At 47.6% G+C, this 23,838-nt stretch overlaps 1 protein-coding gene across 3 annotated transcripts in view; it reads right to left on the reverse strand.

Moving 5' to 3' along the window:
- Positions 1-23,838, reverse strand: part of tab2 (TGF-beta activated kinase 1 (MAP3K7) binding protein 2) — a 46,076-nt gene that overhangs the window by 19,142 nt on the left and 3,096 nt on the right. The gene's annotated exons all lie outside the window — the stretch shown is intronic.

Raw genomic sequence — 23,838 nt, forward strand, 5'->3', positions numbered from 1 at the left:
CCCATTCTATAACCCCTCGCGTTTGGTGGTTTTGAAATACATTCAGAGTTTGACACACTGACATTGTGAACCAAACAGGAAATACAGTCACTCCTTCTAGACTGACACGAAGACTAAAACTGGCCATTGGCAGCATCTGAATATTCTTAGAATAACCAGAAGACTTACAATGTGGTTTACTGACTCAGTACGAGTCTCGTAACCGGAAACCAGAGGGTATAATCTCCCCTTAAATACGTTTGCAACGCTTTCATTCTATAAAATATGACTGAAAATGATAGTAAACTAAAATTGTATTTGTAGTCTTCAGGATTATGCTAGCATATGCTACCCTACATTCCCTACCCTTAAACAACACAGTTCATCCAAAACTGTAGCTCCAACATGGTGGACATCACACAGCACGGTAGTGCCAACATGGTTCAGCTGGCATCACAGATCCAACACCATAGCCAATATGGACAAGTGGCAGACAGGCTCTGCAGCCTCCAGAGGCCCCAGCAGTGTGCCCAAGGGGGAGGGCAGAGGGTTTGTCTCAGGAGGGCCCACACATTGTGCTGCTTTCTGACATGTTTTCTTTGTCAAACTTTCTCCCCCACCCCCCCCCACCAAAGTCACTATAAACACTCTCACTCAGGAGAATGAGGAGTGTTTTGTTTGAGCATGCATGGCATAGATGTCTATCTAAATAAAGTCACTGTGCGCTGTGTGTGTGTGTGTGTGTGTGTGTGTGTGTGTGAGGGGGGGGGGGGGGTATGAGAATAGCAGTTTGGGAGCTGCCCACGGAAGATGTCTTTCATTCATCCCATGGCCCTCTGCTATTATTTTTAACTGCGCTATTTTTTCCACACTTCCTGCAAGGAGGCGTCGGGACATGTGCCACTCAAAGGCCCGGTGACAGCAGGAATCCCTTCCTTCTCTCGCTCTCTCTCTCTTACTCTCTCTCTCTCTCTTACTCTCTTACTCTTTCTCTCTCTCTCTGAGGAGCCTGACTGCAGACTGCAGTGACATGAGCGGTCCTGGAGTCTGCTTCTGCTTCTTCTCAAAGTTAAAGGTCTCCTGACACCGCAGCAGTCCATCACGGCCCCAGCAGCCAGTGCTTCAGACGTGCCACACACTCACACACAGCTAAAGACATTACACTCACACAATGATCCAGTGATACCAGGAGGAATGAGAGAGGGGGGAGAGAGAGAGAGACAGGGAAAGAAAGAGGGTGAGAGAGTTGAAAGAGCAAAAGAAAAAAATGAGCGATGACAGAGACAGATAACAGAGGAAGACACAAAAAAAGAGTAAATGTGTGAGCGATGGGAGAGAGGGGGGGGGGGGGAGAGCGCGCGCACTAAAACGTCTGAAAGTCTGAGCAAAGATGAAGGGAGGAGATGACCAGCAGGGAGCTGCTATTTCTTATGGGAGCCACAGGCGTCGTGTCATGTCACGGCCGGGGAGGCGTAAATAAAGTTCATAAAGGCAGCGCTCAGGCACTGGCTGGGTCCCGCCACCAGCAGCTACTGTCAGGAGAGGGAGCCAGCGGCACCAGAGCCAGATAGCAAGGCACTACGCGCTCACATAAATCCAGTCCATTAACTTCCAACTTAATACTGTACCATCAAGACAGAGCAGAACCGCTAGTCCTCAACATGGTCGTAGAAATCTTAAAAAAAACAGAACTTCAGAAATACAAATAATAGCAGGATCAGCAGTGCTTAATCAATGAGACGAGCTGCAGTCTAGCTTGTAATAACGGCAATTACCCCAGATTTGAAGTGCTTTTAACAGCGCGCAGAAAGAGCAGGACATCCAAATCATGTCATAAATACCTTAACAATCACCAGCTTATGCCTGCACTACACGGAGAAATGCTTGAAATCCCAGAGAAGAATGTGAAGCACCAAAAAGGTCCGGAGCAACACGAACATGGAGCCGCTCCAAATGCAAAACAGAGGAACACAGTTTGGCTGAAATCAAACACACAGAGCTATATACCCTAGTTCAATGGAAGCAAGAGAAAATGTTCTGGTCTTTCTGTCCGACTCAAATAGCACATAATACAGACAGGGATCAGCGCATGGGCATCGGCCTTTTCCTCTATAACAACAGAAGTCGATGTCTCTATCTTTACTTTACGCTATAATACACTTCCAATCTGGTTCCACCAAACTATATCCAGGCAGCTCAGGTATCATTTCAAAATTAGGTGAGGAAAAGTTCAGTTGAACATCAACTGACCGATCCACATGGTATGGAGAGTTGGTTAGGACATGGCAAAGAGGAAGCACAACATTGGCAAGTGAGTAAGCCTTGTAACAATAGCTGCAATGAGAATGTCCATGGGGATTCTACAGTTAGATTGCGAGCGGAATAGAAGCCTGTTTTGCAGGCTTTCAGAGAGGACACGAGAAGACAAGAGGAGATCAGAAGACAAGAGGAGATCAGAAGACAAGAGGAGATCAGAAAACAGGCGTCCCACACAGAGGGAGCAGTCAAGGAGTTTCGAGGCAGAAGGAGCTCCGTGTTTGGCAGCCGTCCAGACAGCAGATAAACAGAGAGAAGTGACGCGCCTCAGGTCTCCGTGCAGAAGTATGGCGTACAGCATCCTGTACAGGTTAGAAAAGCCTGACCGCCTGTCACACTCATCTTCATGCTGCCTCTCTGCACATAACTGCAGCCTGAATGAAGGTGAGCAAACTCTTTCTCTTTCCCATGAAACCCCCACTCGACCCCACTCCACCCCACCCCCATCACCGTCAGAGAGTGCCGAGGTAGCAATTTAAGGCGGACGCTCTGGAAGGGACTGACTCAGGCCCAAGGGGTGGACATGTAAGAGGCTTAAAAAAGAGCAAGCAGAATGGTGAGGGAGACAGTGACAGAGAGGGAGAGAGAGAGAGAGAATGGGTAGAGAAGAGAAATAGAGGGGGAGACAGGGTTGAAAACAAAGAGCTTCATTGCTTCTCAGTGCTGTTATTCCTGAAGTCGTCGCATTGACCCACTGCTCCACAACACAACATGTGAATGGACTCATTCCAGTGGACTCTCTCACACACACTCACACACACGCACACGCACACACACACACACACACACACACACACACACACACACACACACACACACACACACACACACACACACACACACACACACACACACACACACAGACTCATACGTGTGCAAAAAATCCCCTCATTCAGTTAGCGGGAAAAGGAACAGCATGACTCACAGTCTACCAGAGAAGAGATGTTGCAAAAGCAGCCTGCTCTGGTTGGCCTGTCGTCTGCAAGGTGCACCATCACCCAAAATGCTCCCGTTATGGAACGTGCCTGTGGACTCCTCACTGACAGTCGCTGGCTTCTTCCCTCGCTAACATTTACTCAGGCTATATTTTTCGAGGACGTTTTTTAAACACCAGCAATCAATGAACATTCAGTTGGCCTGTGAATCTGTGCACTTTCAAATGCGGTCGTGGCTAGCCAAAGTCAGATTTTCCGCGTGCGTGGAGAGGCGGCCTCAATAATATTTGCAGCTCGGTTTAAAGTGAGAGCTTCGAGGCTTGCAGGTCCTGAGGTGTAATTGTATCTGCGTTTGGGGGGATCGCATGCCCTGAGCTACGTGACCCACCCCCCTCCCCTCCCCTCAGCCTCGGCCCCCCGCATTTCCCTTCCAATCTGTGGAAAAACCTGAGGCCCCTTTTAGGCTTGAGACATACCCCCACCCACCCGCCAACCACTGCACCACCTTACCCACATCTCTGCAGTCCAAAACGGTGCACCAAGCTCTTCTTGGGTGCACAGATGTATGACCACCAACCGTGCTCTGGAGTGCAGTGGTTAAATGTTTCGCAAAAAGGGTCGAAATCCAAAGCACTGAAGTGAGCCTTTATTTCAGTTTGGCTGAAACCCTTTAAATTGGGAGCAACATGTTTCCACTGCTGGAGACCCCCCCCCCCCCCCGTTGCGGTATATTTATTTGCAAAGAGGTTTAATTAATGGGTATTGTCACAGAGATTTTGTTTTATGTGCAGCAATACTTTCAGTATCGACAAGAAAGTAAGTGCAGCCTCGAGGCTGGAGGGGGTCTCCCAAAAAACAAGAGCAGACTCAGTTCTGCTGGTTTGGATAACGCTGTGCAATGATGAACTTTCAGGGTGTTCTCAAAGACCCATGGCAGCCAAACCTCACAGCTCCCCTTCCAATCCCGATCAAGATGGTTCACGGCTGCATGATACCAACCATCTGAGCCGTCTTGGTTTGTGTGATCGCTCAGTTCTAGAACTGGGAATTTGAGCAGAACAGAAATAAGACTAGGGTCTCTTGAGTGAAGAGCACCTCCAGCATATGACGGCAGGTTCCCCCATAAAAAAGGCTGCCTCCTAGGTCCTGACTTTCACATGGTGCTTGTGCTGGAGCCATCTAGGGGATCAAATCAATACAACTACTACTTCCAATTTCCAAACACCAGTCCCGTCGGCTTGCAAGCTGGGCCTCCATCATAAGGCTAATCCTTGTGGAGGGTGGCTCTGGGGACCCTGGACCCTGCACTGGGCACTCCCCTACCTCTCACAGTGCTCTCAGTGGAGCACCAGGCACAGCGGCTGCCTTGCCGTATGGAATGTGTAACCGCTTTGCAGACCCGCAAAGCTTAAACAAATAAAAGCCAATTATTGGCAGTGGACGTTAGGAGGCCCACTGCCAAGCACCCCCAGTTGTCCCACGTGACCCGACAAACACACACACACACACACACACACACACACACACACACACACACACACACACACACACACACACACAGATCCATACACAAAGACGCACTCTCACAAGAGGGCCACAAAAAACAAGCCAGCCCAGTTAAAGGTGCACCACCCACGCAATGGCCCAGGCTTGCTGGCCTCCAATCCCTCCAGCAAGAAATTGTTGGTCTAATCCCAAGTAGAGCACAGCTGCACCTGAGAGTTTACGTCTCTGGCCAAACTGGCAATAACAGCCACACCATTGCCTCTGATGGAGTATACACTTAACATACTTTCACGCTACTTTTAGTCTTTTGTCTGTTACATCTGTGCAAGGGCATGCTTAGGGTAATTTCACTGTAATGAACTTCCTCATTACCTTGTGCAGATGAACAACTTGAATTGATCTCATAAGTAGCAATAAAAAGGCTCACACCATCACGAGAAGAGGAGTTATTTGGTTCAAACATTTAAAGTGTCATTATGTAGGAAATGTACCTTAGCGTTAGGGTAAGGGTTAGCAATTTAGCCGCTAGCATCTTGTTAGCGATTATCAATTTCGCCATTGTGCTGCTTTAAAAGCAGCCACTAATTTGAGTCACTGATTCGTTCGAATATAATGTGACTTACTGTGTAAGTTCATGGTAAAAGTATTCACCAGAGTGTCCAGTTGTGCAGGGCTGTGGTACAGACCACCTTCAGTAGCTCAGCTCGGAGCTCTGGAGTGGTGTACCTCAGATTGCAGCTCGGATGGAAACATGCTTAAGACTAATCCAGGGGGGAGGAATGCACTTGGTGCTCTCTCTCCCCCCGAAGAAACACACACAAACACACACACACACACACACACACTCACTCACACACACACTCACTCACTCACTCACACAGACACACACACAAACGCACTCTCTTTCCTCTCCCCTATCTCCCCAAACATGCACACACAATAACACAAACACACACACACACAAGCATGCATTCATGAACTCACACACACACATGCCTTCATGCACACACACACACACACACACACACACACACACACACACACACACACACACACATATACACACACACACACACGCAGAGTGCCTGGCAAAAACAAGGAAAACCCGACCTGGCCACAGCACATTGGACCCATTCTTGTTTCATATATCCATTTGGTGAGGTTTTGCAAAAAGCTCTGACTCGCATGGAAAGTTGAGCGAAGGCATCCGGCCTTATCACACAAAACAATATTTACACAGTCAAGTACCTCTGGAAGATTCTCACTGAATCAAAGTGCTTTTTCACCACATAAATGTCACCGAGACGCTTTCGAAAAACCACCGCTGGGGGAAAACAATGAGACGACTTCAGAGGGCTGAGACGAGTGCTGAGAGTTCTATCGTCTCCCTTTCTCCGAGGCCGTCTTGGCAGGGTTCTTCCCAACAATAACAACATCTGAGACTACATTGTTCCGATACTGCTCCGACAATAGCCATTATATACGATACAGACAAGCCTATCTTGCCCATCTTCGCATTGGCAAACGATTCCTGCGTCTACCTCTGAACCAGATCCACCAGAACCGTAGTGGTTTCCCCAAAGGCACTGGACGGGGTGCAGTATAGTTGAGTCTTGAAATGTGGTTAAAACTGTCGCTTGCTCATGCATGCCATTCAAGTGAAACCGAGGGATCCTGTCTCTCGCAAACTGAACTTGTTAGCCCTAGATAGACTACAAAAACAATTTGGAGACAGTCAACAACTGACACTTGGGGATTCATGCAGGTCTGTTGCAATCCTCCTACTGAATTACTTGTACTGGCAGGTTCCATAAACAAAACTCCTGATGGCAGACAGAGAGAGAAGGAGACAGAAAGAGGGAGGGAAAGAGAATATAGCCAGACAGAGAGAGAGAGGGAGGGAGAAAGAGAGCAAGAGGGAGAGAGTATGGGTGCAGTAAACACAGATCTTAAATAGGCTTATTGTGTGAGTGTGAGTGTGTGTGTGTGTGTGTGTGTGTGTGTGTGTGTGTGTGTGTGTGCACGAATGCAACACGTTGGGCATGCATGTGTGTAGCCCCCCCGTGCACTAAAAACCTAAAAATGACGAGTTGCCCTTGGGCCAGGCAGAATGATGGGAAGTGTGTAATCAGCACTGTAAGGCCCTTTAACTCACCACGAGCCTGGCCTTTTTCTGCTAGCATTTCTGAGAGCTACCCTCTTCTGAAGATGGGGGCATGGCAGCAGTGTTTCTGTGTGTGTGTGTGTGTGTGTGTGTGTGTGTGTGTGTGTGTGTGTGTGTGAGTTGGTGAGCGGGAGAGTGGCAAGGAGGGGGGGACAGGAAATCAAAAATTCTTCAGCCCCAGAGCCTGCAGCTGGCTGCTGATTGGAAGCAGGCAGGGGGTGCAGCGTGTGTGTGTGTGTGTGTGTGTGTGTTTAGGGGGAGCGGGGTTGGGTTAGTGGGGCACTCACACCCCCCCTTCTACTGTTGCCAGGCATATCCTGAGGCATTCTGGGTAGCCAGGAGGTAGGTGCTCGCCCCGCCTGTCCCCCCCCACCCCCCACCCCCACCCCCCAGGCTCCTCCTCACCTCAGAGGCCATTCCCCATCCATTCCCACTCATTGTTTTGGCCTGGAAGCACACAGAAGATATACCCACAGAGGCTTGGCAGCCAGGCTCCCTGCTGCCCATATAAGGCCTTTGGCAGGAGGAGAGAGTGCTGGGGGTGGGGTCTGAGGTGTGTGTGAATGTATAAGAAACAGTGTGTGTGTGTGTGTGTGTGTGTGTGTGTGTGTGAGAGACAGGGAAGGGTGGGATTAGAAGCGGTTAAGTGGGAGAAGTCAACTCCTCCAGGCGCTTGCTGTGGGTGGCTCCGACTGAGTGTGGCTGAGATGAACACACACACATGAAGCACAGACACACACACACACACACACACACACACACACACACACACACACACACACACACTGAGTGTGGCTGAGATGAACACACACACATGAAGCACAACAAGGCAGTCGTGACCCAGCAGCCCTGAGGCCGTGTGGGTGCATTCCATCAGTACTGGTTCTAACATCCTGATTCAACCTGCTCACGAGTCCACTGGGATCCCACATTATCACCTTACACACACACACACACACACACACACACACACACACACACACACACACACACTTGCTCAGAGACATAATACACACACACACACACACACACTTGCTCAGAGACATAATACACACACATCTGGGACCAGCATCAAGGGGATTCTTCTCTGAGCAGAAGCACTGCAGGGTTCTCCCTTGAGTATTTGTTAGGTGGCTTTAGTTGGCCTGGGTGGAGTGGGCAGTGGAAGTGTTCAAGCCCATGACAATGTCATACATGTCAGCTACACTTGATTTGTTTTGTTTGATCAGGCATGTCTGAGTACCCAGCAAAATAAGAGTAAATGATGCATTTACCAGTTTTAAATTAGACATCATTGATGGATGAATGGACAGAAGTTCAGAAGCTGAGTATGTTGTAAATCAAATCACTGCAGACCTCTGATGTGGCTGGCCCAATCACCAGAGCTGCAGCTGAGGAGAGGGCCTGTGTATGGTACATTTCTGTCTGACTGTGCGGCTGGGTGGGACTGTCTCCAGGCAGGGTTGCAGAGAATGGCTGCAGCAGTGCCAGCACAGTGGAGACTGCCAGCTCACAGGGCCTGCACCCATGACTAGACAAAGGACAGCAAGAGAGACTGTGTGTGTGTGTGTGTGTGTGTGTGTGTGTGTGTGTGTGTGTGTGTGTGTGTGTGTAGGAGAGCGTAGAAAGTAGGGAAAGGTCAGTCCACATTAAACTACACCGCACGGAGGAGTTTCCTAGAAAGCACTGGCCACTCGAAGGTCAGACACACTACCTGGCAAGCAACAGAGGGACTGTGGCGTTCCACAACAGGATATCTGGGAACGGGAACGTCTCTTGAGCTGCTCAACAGGTCAAGGGATCAGTCCAGGTATGCGCTCACAAACCCATTCTTCCAAAAGCCAGGCTGAGTTTGTCATGAACCAGACATATTACAAAACCGATAATGTCCTAACGATATGATTTTGAAAGGCCATCAATAAATCTGGTGCTGCTAGATGAACTGTTCCGAAATGTACCGATACTTCACTGGACGCATGTATGCATGCATGTATACAATACATAGTTATATACATTATAAAACAAGGAAAGTGTCCCTTTACAAAGCACAAATACGAGCACAGGGCACACAACCTAGGCTGAAGTACATCCATTTAAGAGAGTAAACAAGCCCACTGCGCGGAATCTACGAATACAACCCAGTCAACAGGATGCATCTGGTCCACATTAGCCACAATAGTGAGAGAAAAATGAAATTAACATTTAACACCAGCAGCGCTATTTCCAACGCCCAGTGCCAACGCAGTTGTAAATATAGCCAGCTTGAGGTGGCTACAGAGAGAACGGTGAAAAGCCACTGATGGTCTGCATTACTTGGGAATGAAAGAGCACGCCCCCCCCCCCCTCTTTGGCAGCCAATCAAAGCCAGCCTTAGCTGCTGAGTCGCAGAAGTGGGAGGAGGGACAGACATGTACTTCACACAGGTCTTCTAACTTCACGTAATTTGGCTGATCAGTATGGAACTTGCCCTAACTTCAGGTGCTATGCCATCTTTCTCAAAGCATGTTAGGATTCGTAATACCATAAAAAAGACATACCAGCAACCCCCCAAAGCCAAATGGTTGGACCATGTGAAACACATACACAAAAATCATATGCCTCCCCCTGCAGACTTCTGATTTTCTAACCAAACCCCACTATAAAAATACAATTCAGACTGTTTCCAGACTTTGTATAAAAAGAACTCATATTTCAATAAATGCCTCCACTAAAGTCTATTTTAGGACCTCAAAACCAGCCCTCCTTAAAAATATGCTCCTTTTATACAGCAATCTCAGATATAAGTGTGTTTGGGAGGGCAGGGGCCAGTAGGCATGAAGGCATCAGAACGGGTCCAAGCCTGGTGAGGGTCACAAGGGAGACGTTTGGAGACAAAAGCCCCATTAAAGATGCTGGCTCTGTAATTCTACCTCTCAGGTCATTATCTCTGCAAAGTTCCACCAGCTGGTGAGGGACAGACACCCTCTCTCTCCCCCTCTCTTTCACACACACACACACACACACACACACACACACACACACACACACACACACACACACACACTGACACACTCACATACACACACACACACACACACATACACACACACACACACACACACACACACACAATAACATACACACACACACTCACTCACATACACACACACACACACTCACTCACACACAACACACACACACACACACACACACGCTGAAGTTGAGGTTCTCCCCCTCCACTTCATGTGATGGCTGAGACTGGGCTGGGCCTCTGATTAGGGAGAAACCGGGAAGAGTCCGTCATTGGCTTCCCGTATGTTAGGGGAGCCATAGGGAGCCTGTGCTGTTTCATATGGACACACACACACACACACACACACTGTGCTGTTTCATATGGACTCAATCAATCAAACTGTTGTGAAAGGGTACTAGAGTAGGAGAACAAACACAACTTCAAATGCCATAGCAAAAGGTAGAGTCAAGTCGAATCAGATTCTGGAATCTGAAAGTTTGAGCCTAGATGAACATTTCCAATCATTAGGGAGACAGTTAATCCAAAGCAGGGGGTGTTTACATAGTGCAGAATACTATGACTCTATAGCCTCATACTTTGTGGTGAGGGCCGGGGGGGATGTTGGTGAATCAACGTAGGAAAAACTAAGGGAAAAGCGGTAGAAGGTGAAATAAGAAACACCAGCACACAGCTGCATGGTGGCTGCCATGGTTCCTCTCCAGGTCTGCTTTCTCAGAGTGAGACCGTTTTGCTTTTAAAGACCAGGTAGTTGTGTAGGTCTGGAACTGGAACTCGACGAGGAACTGCGGTTAAACAGCTCAAGTTTCGTAACCTCTCACCCACCATGGGGCAAAGACTACTGCCCCCACCCCACCCCGACACCCCCTTAAAGAAGGCCCACACTCTTCTCTTCAGGTGCCCCCCCCCCTCTAAGGGCATTATATGTCAAGACCACAGGCCCAGGCTTTAAATATTAACATTAACGAGAGGAAGAGGGGGGGGAAAGAAAGAACTTTAACTGCATCCAAAACCACTAATCATTAAGTTTGGTCTCTGCCAGGAGGGTTTAGTTTGAATACAAAAAGACTGCGGGCGAACACCAAGATGACAAGGAGAGGGGGAAAATAATCACTTGCAAATAGTCCATGAATCAATATGCTTCTCGTGAGCACTATGTCTGACAGACTGTGCTGATCCATTAGGAGGCAATGAATAAACCTATAATCGTACTTAGACAGCCCGTTACAGCTGAATGGATTATGGATATTAAAATAAAAACAAGTTCTTGCTATTTTACTGGAGGGGTGTCCATTGTTTCTATGATCAGGGATACGATTTCGGTCCTTAACACACTTGTTAATTACAAGCAGATTAATTAAGGCCTTACTTATTATTTCTGACTGCTTCATAGACCATTTAGCCGCATGGAGCTCACATTACAAATGGCCGTTCACACAAGGAGTGAACCTAACTCTGACTTTATTTAAAGAATATCTGTATAGCTCTCCATGTTGTTATGAAGCCGATATTCAGAAAAAAAAATGTCAGGAAAGGACGAAAGGGCAGAACTTGACACTAAACCTGGATGCAGTAACTGTCTGAGCACCTATCATTCATATTTGTAGTCAATGCTTTGTTTGAAGTCCAATAACTCTACAGGATTGTAAAGAAAAACATTGGAGCCTGCAAGTAGCCTCTCTGCCTGCCTCCCCCCTCCCTCCCCCCTCTCTGTCTTCTTCTGTCTATCCCTACTGCCACTATCACCGTGTACTCTTGAGGGTTTAAGCCTTGGGCTGTGAGAAAATCCAAATCTTCCATGGTACTAGATTAGTGTGTGTGGATACAGCATTGCTTTTTTCTCTGTTGTTGTTGTTGTTGTTGTTGTTTTTAAACCAATTTCCATCAGTAAATACGACACATGTGACTAACAGTTATCCAACCTCCCTCGGCAGACTCTGAAACAGAGACTCTGCATCCGGAACGACACACCTAACACACCATGTATCTCGGTATGCACAATGACACTGTACAGTGTTGAGTGGTCTTCCTGCACAGTGGTGACTGCCTCACACATGGTGTAAGTATCTATCTAGCTTTAAGCTCAGCATTGACGCCTCTCCCACAGTCTCTGCAGCCTTCAGAGTATCCACTATATGAGGGGGCTACAGCAGGGCACTGGGCCTCCATTTGTGCTGAAATGGATGCAGAGGGGAAAAGGCCAATGTATGAATAACAACCTGGGAACAGCTGAGGACAACAAGAGACCTGGAGGGCAATTCAAGCACTACATGAAAGGAACAGTGGGTGCAGGAATGGGTTGGGTTCTGATAGACCTTTCCAATAGAGCCTCTCAAAGAGACCAGTCAGCACCACTAGGCTTTGTGCCCGGCAACAGGCTGCTGCACACAACACGATTGGCCAATCAGATTATTTGTTGGCTGGGCTGCTGTGGAGACGACCCCTCGTTGATGCACTTCCAGGTCTAAAGGGGAGAGCTTGTTCTCTGCGTACCTCTTTCACTGGTTGATCCACTGAGTTTTGAGCTTTTTTTTGGTGACTGCACACTGCATGACTGTATACTGCATTACTGTCTTCAGATTTTCGGATTGAAATGTCCAACTAACCTTAATGCACTGGACTGTGCACAACACAACAGAAAGCTTTGTGAAGTGTACAGTACGTGTTGGAGCTTAGTCTGTCACTATAGGGTCTCATCTGGGATGAGATGGAAGAGATAAGATGGACTTCTCAATACTACAATAGACAAAAGCCTCCTGATCCACTTGATGTATTTAGTAGTCAATACTCAGGGACCTTTCACAGAGGTGCACAGGTTAAATAACGACACACACACACACACACACACACACTCATGATCTGGCTCTGGGAACACTCAACATGTCAAAAAGACACACATACCAGACATAGCTTTCGTGTCAATCCCCTACCACAGCCACACCTTCCAGAGGAAATCACACACCTCTTGGAATGTCAAAACAAAAAGACAAGGAAGACAGAGAAAAGAGAATGGCACAGAGAGAGAGCGAGAGAGAGAGAGAGAGAGAGAGAGAGAGAGAGAGAGAGAGAGATCACACAGTAATTTCCTACTTTTCCAGTCTTTGCAGTACAGTGAGAGAAGAGGTCAAAGTGAATAGCTTTGAGATTTGAAGAAACAAACATTTCCCCTCAAGGGTGAAGAATGGTGGAGAAGCGGGTTGTGAGCAAGTGTGTATGTATTTCTCTGTGTGTGTGTCAGTTCATGAAAGTATGTCTGGATGCGTGTGTGTGTGTGTGTGTGTGTGTGTGTGTGTGTGTGTGTCATTCAGCTTGGGCAGGGGTGGGAGTTGGAACACATGCATGCTACGCACACAAATCTCCCCCCTTTCCTGGCTTACCGGGCCCGTTTACGGCGTGTCATCACGCTCTTTAGGGTGGCATAGCATGCAGGTTAGCGCTGGGTTCCAAACTCCCCTCTGTGACTGAACACTTCACACCGCTACTGCAGCTACACACAGAGCTCATGGCACACACACACGGCTCACATGATTCCATTCCTTTTCTTTTACACTCTCTCCAACACACACACACACACACACACACACACACACACACTTTCTCTCTCATACACACACACCCACCCACTTTCTCTCTCAACACACACACACACACACACACACACACACACACACACACACACACACACACACACACACTTTCTCTCTCAACACACACACACACACACACACACACACACACACTTTCTCTCTCATACACACACACACACACACACACTCTGCCTCTCTCTCACACTGGTGTATAGCCATCTCTCACGACATCTCAATCATAATCGAAATATTCTCTCTTTTACACACATACAAACATGCAAACACTCTCTCACACACACACACACACACACACACACACACACACACACACACACACTCCCATTCCCCAGCCACCCCTCCTTCTCATTCCTCGATTCCTGCGGTTCTATGTGGTTTGTGTTACCACAGGAGAGCTCGCCTGAGTAGTACAGTACTGGAGCTGCTGCTCCTCCGTGCGCGTGCGTGCGCTCGCTCGCTGGGCTGCAGGGGGAAAAGCCTCCAGCGGAAATGCTTTCAGCAGCTGCTATGAGGATTACTCCCCCCACCTTGAGGCCAACCAAAAGACAAATGGCAGCCAAGTCACGTGAACAAAGTAACCCCCCCCCCCACCACACACACACACACACCGGCACTCACACACACACTCCATATACTACTCCACCAAGGGACACCATTGGTGGTGGGGATCCATTCCATTCCATATCTCAGCACGTGGGCATGGCCTGCTTGCTCCTACAGCTCCAGCAGAAGTTTACCTCGAGAAGATTGAGTCAAGGCAGTCCACCCGTCAGCCATGCAGTGCACCATCTCTACAGGCACTCAAGCTCTTTCTGCTGGCTAATGACGTCGAAAACCACGCCGACAGACAAAAGGATGGCACACAGTGACAGGGGAAATTCAGATAATGAGATGGTTGGCACTGATGAAAAAATGAAGGGCAGAGAAACAGAGACTCTACTTGCTCTGTTGTAAACCATCGCATGTGGAACATGTGTGCGAGTGGTTGTAGGCGCTCCGATGAGGAGACTGCAGTGGGATTGTGTGAGGCTGGTGACCGTGTGAAGGTATGGAGGTGTGTGGATGTGTGCGGTGGAAGAGAGAGCTGGTGGAGGGGGGGGGGGGGGGGGCATCTGCTGGTGTGCCCGGAGAGGGCGGACGAGGGCGCCAGACTGGCATGGACAGGTGGGGCAGACATGGTGCCAGTGGGTGCCAGGCCTGATCCTTAGCATCGACTACAGCCAAACCATACAAACACCCCCCAACACACACACACACACACACACACACACACACACACACACACACACACACACACACACACACACACACATAGTACAGATACACAAAATGCACCCCAGCCACAGAGTCCCAGACACACAAACACTGATGGCAGTGCATTCCACAGTTCAGCTCAACACAAACGGACAGTAATATAAGTGTCAGAGAGAAAGAGAGATAGAGAGAGAGAAAGGGAGAGAGAGATTGTGTGTGTGTGTGAGAGAGAGAGTGAGTAAAGCGAGTGTGTCTGTGTGTGCACAGAAACATGGAACAGGGAGGGGGGGGGGGGGGCTAAGAGTGTGTGTAGTATTAAGTGTGTGTGCCAAACACAGAGAGAGAGAGAGAGAGAGAGAGAGAGAGAGAGAGAGAGAGAGAGAGCGCTCCACCTCCCCCAGGTCCAGCCCCTCACTGTTGGCTTCAAAGTCAGAAGTTGTTTTCATGGACCAGCAGTGAGGAAACTGACAGAGACCAAAACAAGAAGGGGCTTGGGCAGCAAGGAAACATACACACTCCTCACACACAACCTCACCACCCCCTCACTGCCTAATAGTGCTGTGTTTAACCACACGCGCACACACACACACACACACACACACACACACACACACACACACACACACACACACACACACACACACACACACTTACCTGATCATTAGCTATGTCTGAATACATGTTTACAACCTAAACATGGTTAAATTAAAGACATAGGCTCCACTACTGCGGACCTGCACAGTAGTAAACACGTAAACATCTTGCATGTCAACAGTAAAAACAATCACAACCACCCTGCACAATACCAAATTGCAACACTTCCGTTCACTACATGTGTGTGCACGCACACACACACACACACACACACACAAATTGTCTAAGTATAGCTTCACAGCTTGTTGTTATAGATTGTAACAGACTCACCAACCTCGGCAGTGCTTGCACCACTCTCAATACCACAGACAGGCCTGCGTAGCAATACTTAGAAAATACATGTGTACTTGCACAACCAAATGCATTAGCAACCCAGAACAACAGGGGAACAAAAGCACACAGAAAGCACAGAAACCTCCGGAACCCCAAACCAACCCGACCCCATTTCTGTCTTTACGACAATTAGGTGCGCAGCCCTCAACTTGTAGCCCTTTACAGCTCTGTACATTCGCACTGCTGTGTTGTGCAATCTGTTTCTGGAAAGAGAGGGGGAGAAAAAAAATGAAAGAAAGAAGTCAGTCAGTCCAACCACCCACCCAACCAACCGCCCTCCCCCTCCCCCCACACCCCGCACACCCACCCCCTTCAGTGGGAAACATGGCTTGTTTTCTTCCCTGAGGCTGAGGAGATTGCGTTCGAGATGTAAAGAGTTGCAAAACATTGACAAAAGCTGTTCTGCACTGCACTACGGCTGCAGGAACCATACAGGAGAGAGGAAGAGAGAGTGTGACAGGGAGAAAGAGAGAGAGAGAGAGAGAGAGAGAGAGAGAGAGAGAGAGAGAGTGTGGCAGGGAGAACGCAAGAGAGAGAGAGAGAAAGACAGACAGAAGAGGCAGAGCGTGAGGGAGGGAAAAAAAAGAGACCCACACGGCTTTCATTGAGTTGCCCCTGGCAAAAGCGAACTCAACCACAACAAACAAAAGCATTTACAAGAAACTGACTGAGGACTTCACTGTCCACCACACCCAGACAATATGCCTTAAAAGAGGAGAGAGAAGGACAGACAGAGGGAGAGCAAGGGAGGGAGAGTGAGAGAGCGAGTGAGCGAGAGAGAAAGAGAGAAAGAGAGAGACAGAGTCAGCACAAAAGCATGGCTAGCCTATACTGGACCCATATACAGGAAGATCGAAAGCCCCTCACAGTGCTAGTGTTGAAGAAAAAGACAGCAGCAGGTAATGAAAGAGAAAGGGGAAGAAAGAGAGAGAGAGAGAGAGAGAGAGAGAGAGAGAGAAAGAGAGAGAGAGAGCAAATCATACGGAGAAAGGGGGATAACCAGAGTAGAAAGAGAGAGACAAAAAAAAAACATGGAGGTAAAAGGCAAAAGGATAAAGAAAAAGAAAGACAGAGAGATAAAAGAGTGTCAGCAAACTTTTAAGACTTTTGCTGACGGATGTCGGCACTGGGAGGCAGTGAAGTGCGCAGAGCAAAGAGTGCGTGTACACTCGCATGTACCCACACACACACACACACAGACACACACACACACACACACACACACACACGTACACACACACGTACATGCTCACACATGCTTGCACTCACGCCCTCACTGACATTCACCACCACCTCCCACCCTCAAAGGTCTCTGAAGACTTTTGGTCAAAAACAACACACAAACGAACACACACACACACACACACACACACACACACACCCACACACAAACACACACACTCTTACACACACACACACAGACAAATATGAGTTGAACAACAGAACAGGAAGATTGCTGAGCAGATGCTCGTCACATCCTCTTGTTGGACTGCATAAGGGACCTCAGGAATCTGAGCAAATGTGTGCACAGCTCATAAGTTCATTGAACCACCCGGTCTGAAACAGATGTGTCATCGTTTCAGGACCACAACGGGCATGACGAAAAGACATCTTTTAAGAGGAGCGTCCACTGGAGCATCTTTTAAAAGGAGATTTAATGGCTCCTTAAGAGAGTTCATAGCATACAAACAGGCTGTTAACTCCATGGAAGGCTACTCGGATCACACAACAATAACTCTGTGTCTCCTCCGACTGACTTTGCATGTTCCCTGAGGTAGTGGCTGTTTGGCTGCCTGTATGCTTGATCCCAAAGACATATTACTCAAATAATGGAGAAGCCATCTAACCAGACAGTAGCCAACTCACAGGAAAGGCATTCCTAAGAGCCTTGTCACTGCTCTTCACAGGAAAATGTTTTTCAGACATTAAAAGACATTGTGCAATCAGATGAATCACTGGGGGGGGGAGAAACCTGCACTGCCAATATGGCAACAAAAACCCTGCTGCTTGTTCAACTGACCCAGCCATTCTGACCAAAATATTTGTCTCAAGAACGGCGCTGTCAGCTTTTGCCCCAGTAACACTCCGGTAACCCCTGTTTTGTGTGCTGCGTCAGCTGAATGAAACACGCAGATACACACTTAAGTTTTTCACATGCCTATTTGACTGTATCCTATCCTGGTGTGCTCGGATGGCTCACTTTTTTAGGGGGCTGCGTAAGGCCAAAGAGAAAGCTTCAGAAAAAGCAGTCCGGCCTCGGCACCACCACACCTTTACCCTGCACCATCCTCTACAGAGACTGGGCACGCACCACCACACCTTTACCCTGGACCATCCTCTACAGAGACTGGGCCCCACCACACCTTTACCCTGGACCATCCTGGGCACCACCACACCTTTACCCTGCACCATCCTCTACAGAGACTGGGCACGCACCACCACACCTTTACCCTGCACCATCCTCTACAGAGACTGGGCACGCACCACCACACCTTTACCCTGCACCATCCTCTACAGAGACTGGGCACCGCCACACCTTTACCCTGCACCATCCTCTATAGAGACTGGGCGCCATGGGGAGGACCAGTGGTAGTGACAGAACCACGTGCTTTCTCTCTTCCCTTTAGTCAGAGCCCACACACACACACACACACACACACACACGCACGCACACACACACACACACACACACACACACACACGCACACACACACACCACACGAACACACGCAGGCACACGCACACAGACACGCACACACACACAGACACACACAGTCAGTTTGTCAGTCGGCCTCTGCCTCTCTGGCCTGATCCCCTCATAAAGTGACAGTGCTGAGACAACGGTCCAGCACTGAAAAGCCACATCTCCACTACAGCCTCTACTGTGGTCGGACAGCAATCCAATCCCTGTGGAGACCATCACCGTCGTGTTGACTATTGCAGGGGACACATACTCAGTGCAGGCAACACCTAACTTCAAAGACACAGTGCCAAAGAGTCACAAGTTTGACTGCATTTTTTGTTAGACATGAGCCAGGGTTGCCACATCTCAGAGTACTCCCATAAGAGAAAAGCACAGATTTGACACCACATTACATATCTGCCTAGCACTAACTCTAACTTGAATTCAAAGCGAGAAATGAGAAAAAACACAAACTACCTTGAAGGGAACTGTGCTAACTTGTGCTAACTCCAGATGCACTTGAAGTAGTATCAGCTGGTCATGGGGACTTCCTTTCTTTGTAAAAGGACTTGGAAAGGAAGCAAATGATGTGCAGCGAAAGTGAGGTGGCTATCACCAGAGCGATCCCGGTTCTGAGGAAGTGAGAGTTTGAGTGAGTGGTGTGAACTGAATGAGTGAGGGTGTGAGACAAACATCCTGCCAGAGAGAGCCCGCCCACTTCCCTGGTCTCAATCTCCGATGATACTCCCCAAGTCGGTACACAAAGTGTGACGCTGGTGTGCAAAGACTGTAGGCTGTAGCTGTCAGGTTCTTTAAAATTGCATTCTCTTTTGCTTTCCTCAAGGTTTAATCAAAGTAGTCTTTATGCACTTCCATGTTAGTTCCATGAGGCACGTTTTGTTTTTACAGCAAGTTATTAAGCACTTCCATTGCACCAAAGGTTACACTGTATCAGCAGCGAGCTATGTGGAACAAGACAACCTAATCCCTGAATTTGAAAGATTTCATGTCAGGTTTGGCTGCTCTTCAAAGTCACACAAAAGCAGCTGGCTGTGCATGATAACCATGTATGTCGCTCAACAGGACTCAGAGTAGGCGTCTCTTGGCCATGTTAAGTAGCAATGAGTACCAGACTCTACGCCGAAAGAGTCAAAAGCCTGGCTTGCAGGACTAGCATTTCCCAAATCCCAGGGTGCATTGCTGTGACAGTAAAACCACTTGAGTTCCGACTTCCTGTCATCTCCTGCCCTTCATTCATGTATCATCCAGACACTCACAGAGAATAGCTCTCATTCATTTCACTATGTGAATACTTCTGCTCCCTGCCAAACAAGGCACAAATGTTCATCTCTTTTCCCTGCAAGGCCCATTGTCCTGGTTCCTTCCTTTTAAACAATCCAGGCTAGAGTGTGAGCGTGTAAGTGACTATCAAATCATCATTTCCTTTACTATTAATCACAAACCCATAAAGAAACTGATTGATAGGATTTTGACACCATATTGTAACTGGTGTCCCATTGGACTAGATATGAGCAGGCTAAAGGTGAAAGGGCAACCAAACCTCATCCATCATCAGAATGACTGCTGCTGTAATGAACCTGGAGAGCAGATTTGCTTCATACAGCATATTTGTTGAGTTTAAAAATAAATGTATATCCTGTCTTTCACAAGGCAATATGACTGGTTATGATATCATTGTTTCCATCAGCATTTGCTACAGTTGATAAGGGTATAGTGTAAGTCACTAAGCCCATCCAACTAATCTGCGGTACCCAAATAAGTAGCATCCAATATTGTGGCATCAATGATGCAGCAACAACAAAGACTGTTATGCAAAGTACAATTGTACTTTTGATGATTTTTCGTTACTCTTTCTACTGGAGGGGAAAACAATCACTTGAACAAGTTGAACAAGTTCAATGGGTTGTAAACAACCTCCATAAGAGTCTGCACTGTAGTAGCACCACTGTTTTAACTTTATTCAACCAAATCAGCTGCGCCTGTATGGCAACGCCAGTCACTTTGAGTGGAGTCTGCAGGATAGCCAAGTTCTAGGATCCTTTTGGCAAAGCATTAATAGATAAAATGCCCAAGGTATCAAAAAAAGTGAAGGACTCACAGTACTTTATATAGTTGATTTGGTCGAATAAAGTGAAATCAAGTAGTGCTACTAAAGCTAGCTGTGGTAGCAGTGATGGTGGTTACACTAATTCAAGAAAACGCTGAAGAGTACTAAAGAGTGGCATTCATTCACAGATTAGATTGGTACCAATTTTATTATCAGTGTAGATCGAAAAAACCCACCTATTGTGTCTATTGTGAGGGACATGCCAGGTTGCTCTGTGTGCACTCAAAGAGCACAGAATGGCTCCAACCTGCCAGTGGGCCACTAGACCCTGACGAAGGAGACATGAGTGACAGTAATGACGGGGGATGAGACTAAGTTCTACAGTCACACACACAACAGTGGTGCTGACCTCCTCTTCCTGGGGCAAGAGAGCACAAAGAGCTGAAACATTAGCCGTGTCAAAAGGGAGTACTGAACATTCAGTTGCATGAAAAGCTATATCAACAGCAGGAAACTGGATGCCAGACCTCTTCAACATCAGACACACTTAGCGCAAGACACCATTCTTCATTTACTGATAAATGCGGCAAAGTGGAGCGCAGTTTGTCCCCAATGAGTTCACAGTGGCATGACATATCAGGCAAGAGTTAAATAATCCCGTCTTAGATTTGGTGCAGCATTAAGAAGGACGACAGGTCAACGCAAGAGGATTTTCAATAACAATGAAGACATAAGACAACAGCAATTTAAAAAGGATTGAAATGCCACAAGTCCACAGCAAATATTTCAACACAAGCTCGACTATGGGGTGATTCTATGATTCATCCACGCGAAACGCAACACCAAACCTTATGACTCCCAATGTCACCCTGAGACAACATTCACAGGATTGTAATCCAACTGCAAATGGGAGAAAGATAAACCCACACTGGAGGAAGAAACAACAGAGCACGGGGTTCAAAGCAAACATCTGAGAGGCCTTAGGGGGTGAGGCTGGGGTGGTGCGGTCAGGACTGCTTGTATTTTTCACAGAGCAAACTTTTATTTGCATCTTTGGAGAGCATCTATTTCACTTTGCCTTTGGTTTAAAACCATATATCATAACCACTAAGCCTATATGCCTCGATATCATTATGTGTTATGACTGTCATAAAACTGGTCACTGTTGCAAATGTTTACTGCTTGACCTTCCAGGCATGATTTTGGCTCCAGCTGGTTACCCAGCATGGGACCTTATGACTGTAGCAGATCTGGACTGAAACTAATGGTCAGATCACATACTGCTTCAAACCAAAATAGGATGGGCATCCCTGTTGAGCTGGCTTCCACCAACTGCTATGCCCAATTAGGTGGTCTTTGCCACCATCACCGCATGCTTCCTCTACTGGCTTCAGGCCTGGGGATGGGGACCTCTGGCCCTTTGCTTTAGAGCTTTGTGGGATAATACAAAGAAATATCTCCACAGATTTCAATTTCAATTCAATAGAGTAGTTCTCCATGGGCGAGTCTGGCTAGGGAGGAGCAGCGGGTCTGTTCTGCTAACAAGCAGCCAGAGGCCTCGTTTCTGTGCCCAGGCACACACATGGAGCCTCGCCAGGGCTGCTGATGACAGAAGCAGTTTTTGCTCTCCAAAGGCAAGAAGAAGGATCAGGAGGGAAAACCGAGAGAGAGTGTAAAAGAAAGAGTGAAAAAGAGAGAGGGGAGGGAGAGTGAACTGAGAGAGACATAGGGAGAGAGAAAAGCTGATTATCTGTAAATGTTTTGATTTTTCGCTTGGTTGGAGCTAACCACATTTCATGGTTTCAACAGTACAGTTGTTTGAAAGAGATATATATTTGGGAATTCAAAAACTGAATGGGTTTCTGCATTTCCAGCCCGGAGGGGCAAAAAAAATGTTGATTGCTTGTGTGCTGTATGTTGTGTAATCTGCTATAAGTGAAGTGAAGCAAACCAACACCAAAGAAAGCATCACTAATCTGTTGCAGCAAACACTGCTCGTGCTTTCACTCCATGGCCCCTTCAATAAGTAAAAGCATAACTATAGAACTTGCAGATGATCACCTGAAGTTCACCATTGCCCACTGAATAGCACCCAAACACAGAGAGAAATGAATATCATCAAGAAATGACACATTTAAATGAACAGCAAAGTGAAATGGAATAAAGTACCCAAGAGAATATGTGTGAAATGTTCTTTTCATGGAAAATAGCTTTCACTTCCAAAAACGTTTTTTTGTTCATTTAATAATGAATGGGCACTTAATGTGTTTGTTTCACTCTTTCAAAAAAAGAAAATCACCTGAATTATGCTTTACTCTCGTGGAATAAGTTGTACACCAACCAACAATTTTCGCCCTTTCAACCTGCAACCTTCGATGCTGCCAAATCCAAGTCTGTCCAAAATGTTGAACCAAAGTAGGAGAAAAAGACGAGTAGCCAATACAATTCAGGATGGCCCACAAAACACAACCCTTTCACAGGAATAGTCCATATGCACTGAAGCTTTCCATACAACATCTGAGGGAGAGGTGTTATATTGTGTATTCATAGGGCTCAGTCCTTCACAGGGAAGAAGGCTATCCCTCCACATTTGTCATCTATAGCAAAATGGACACTGTCAAAAAGCCATATAATGGGAACCAATGATCTAAAGACAATAATGAGCCCACCCAGCTGTTGTGTTTTTTGTGTTTATATTATTCCCGTTTCTTCATCTTGGGAACAACAAAACAACATCACCTATAAAGGCTGGGGATCAATCATCAGTATAGGAAATCAGTTGCTGTTCTGCTTGTCTTGACTTCCACCAGGCTGGTTGAGATACAGATTAGGCCCTACATGGACAGAGCGGCAGTGTGCCCCCCGACAACGCAGCGTTCATCTCCTCATCTTTTCCATTTCAGAGGCGCGGGGAAGAGGCTCTCCCTGCTAGACCCCTTCAAGCTAAACTCCCTTTTCGGCAGGTCCCTGTGCAGCAGTGTCACGGGTGGTGCATACACCACCACCCCCACATACACCACCCCCGACCTGGAAACTAGCCCATGTGGAACTCTGGATTCCATGTGAAAACAAGGACAGGGAGCAGGAGAGCTTTTTCAGTGAAGTGATGGTGAAAGGGGTTGGAGGGTTGGGGGGGGGGCTCGTGGGTTGGAGAGGGTCAAACAAGAACCTCACTTCCTGACAGGCCCAGAGGCAAGGGCTTGGGGGAGGGGAAAACCTCTCCCTCCTTACCACAGGATACACACTTGACGCAAACGCAGGGCGATGGCGTTTGGTAGAAAGTGTTGGCTAATAGCTGACCAAGCAAATATTGTTGCAATTATGCAGGGCT

The sequence above is a fragment of the Sprattus sprattus genome (genome assembly GCF_963457725.1).
Source record: "Sprattus sprattus genome assembly, chromosome: 2".
Lineage (NCBI taxonomy): Eukaryota > Metazoa > Chordata > Actinopteri > Clupeiformes > Clupeidae > Sprattus > Sprattus sprattus.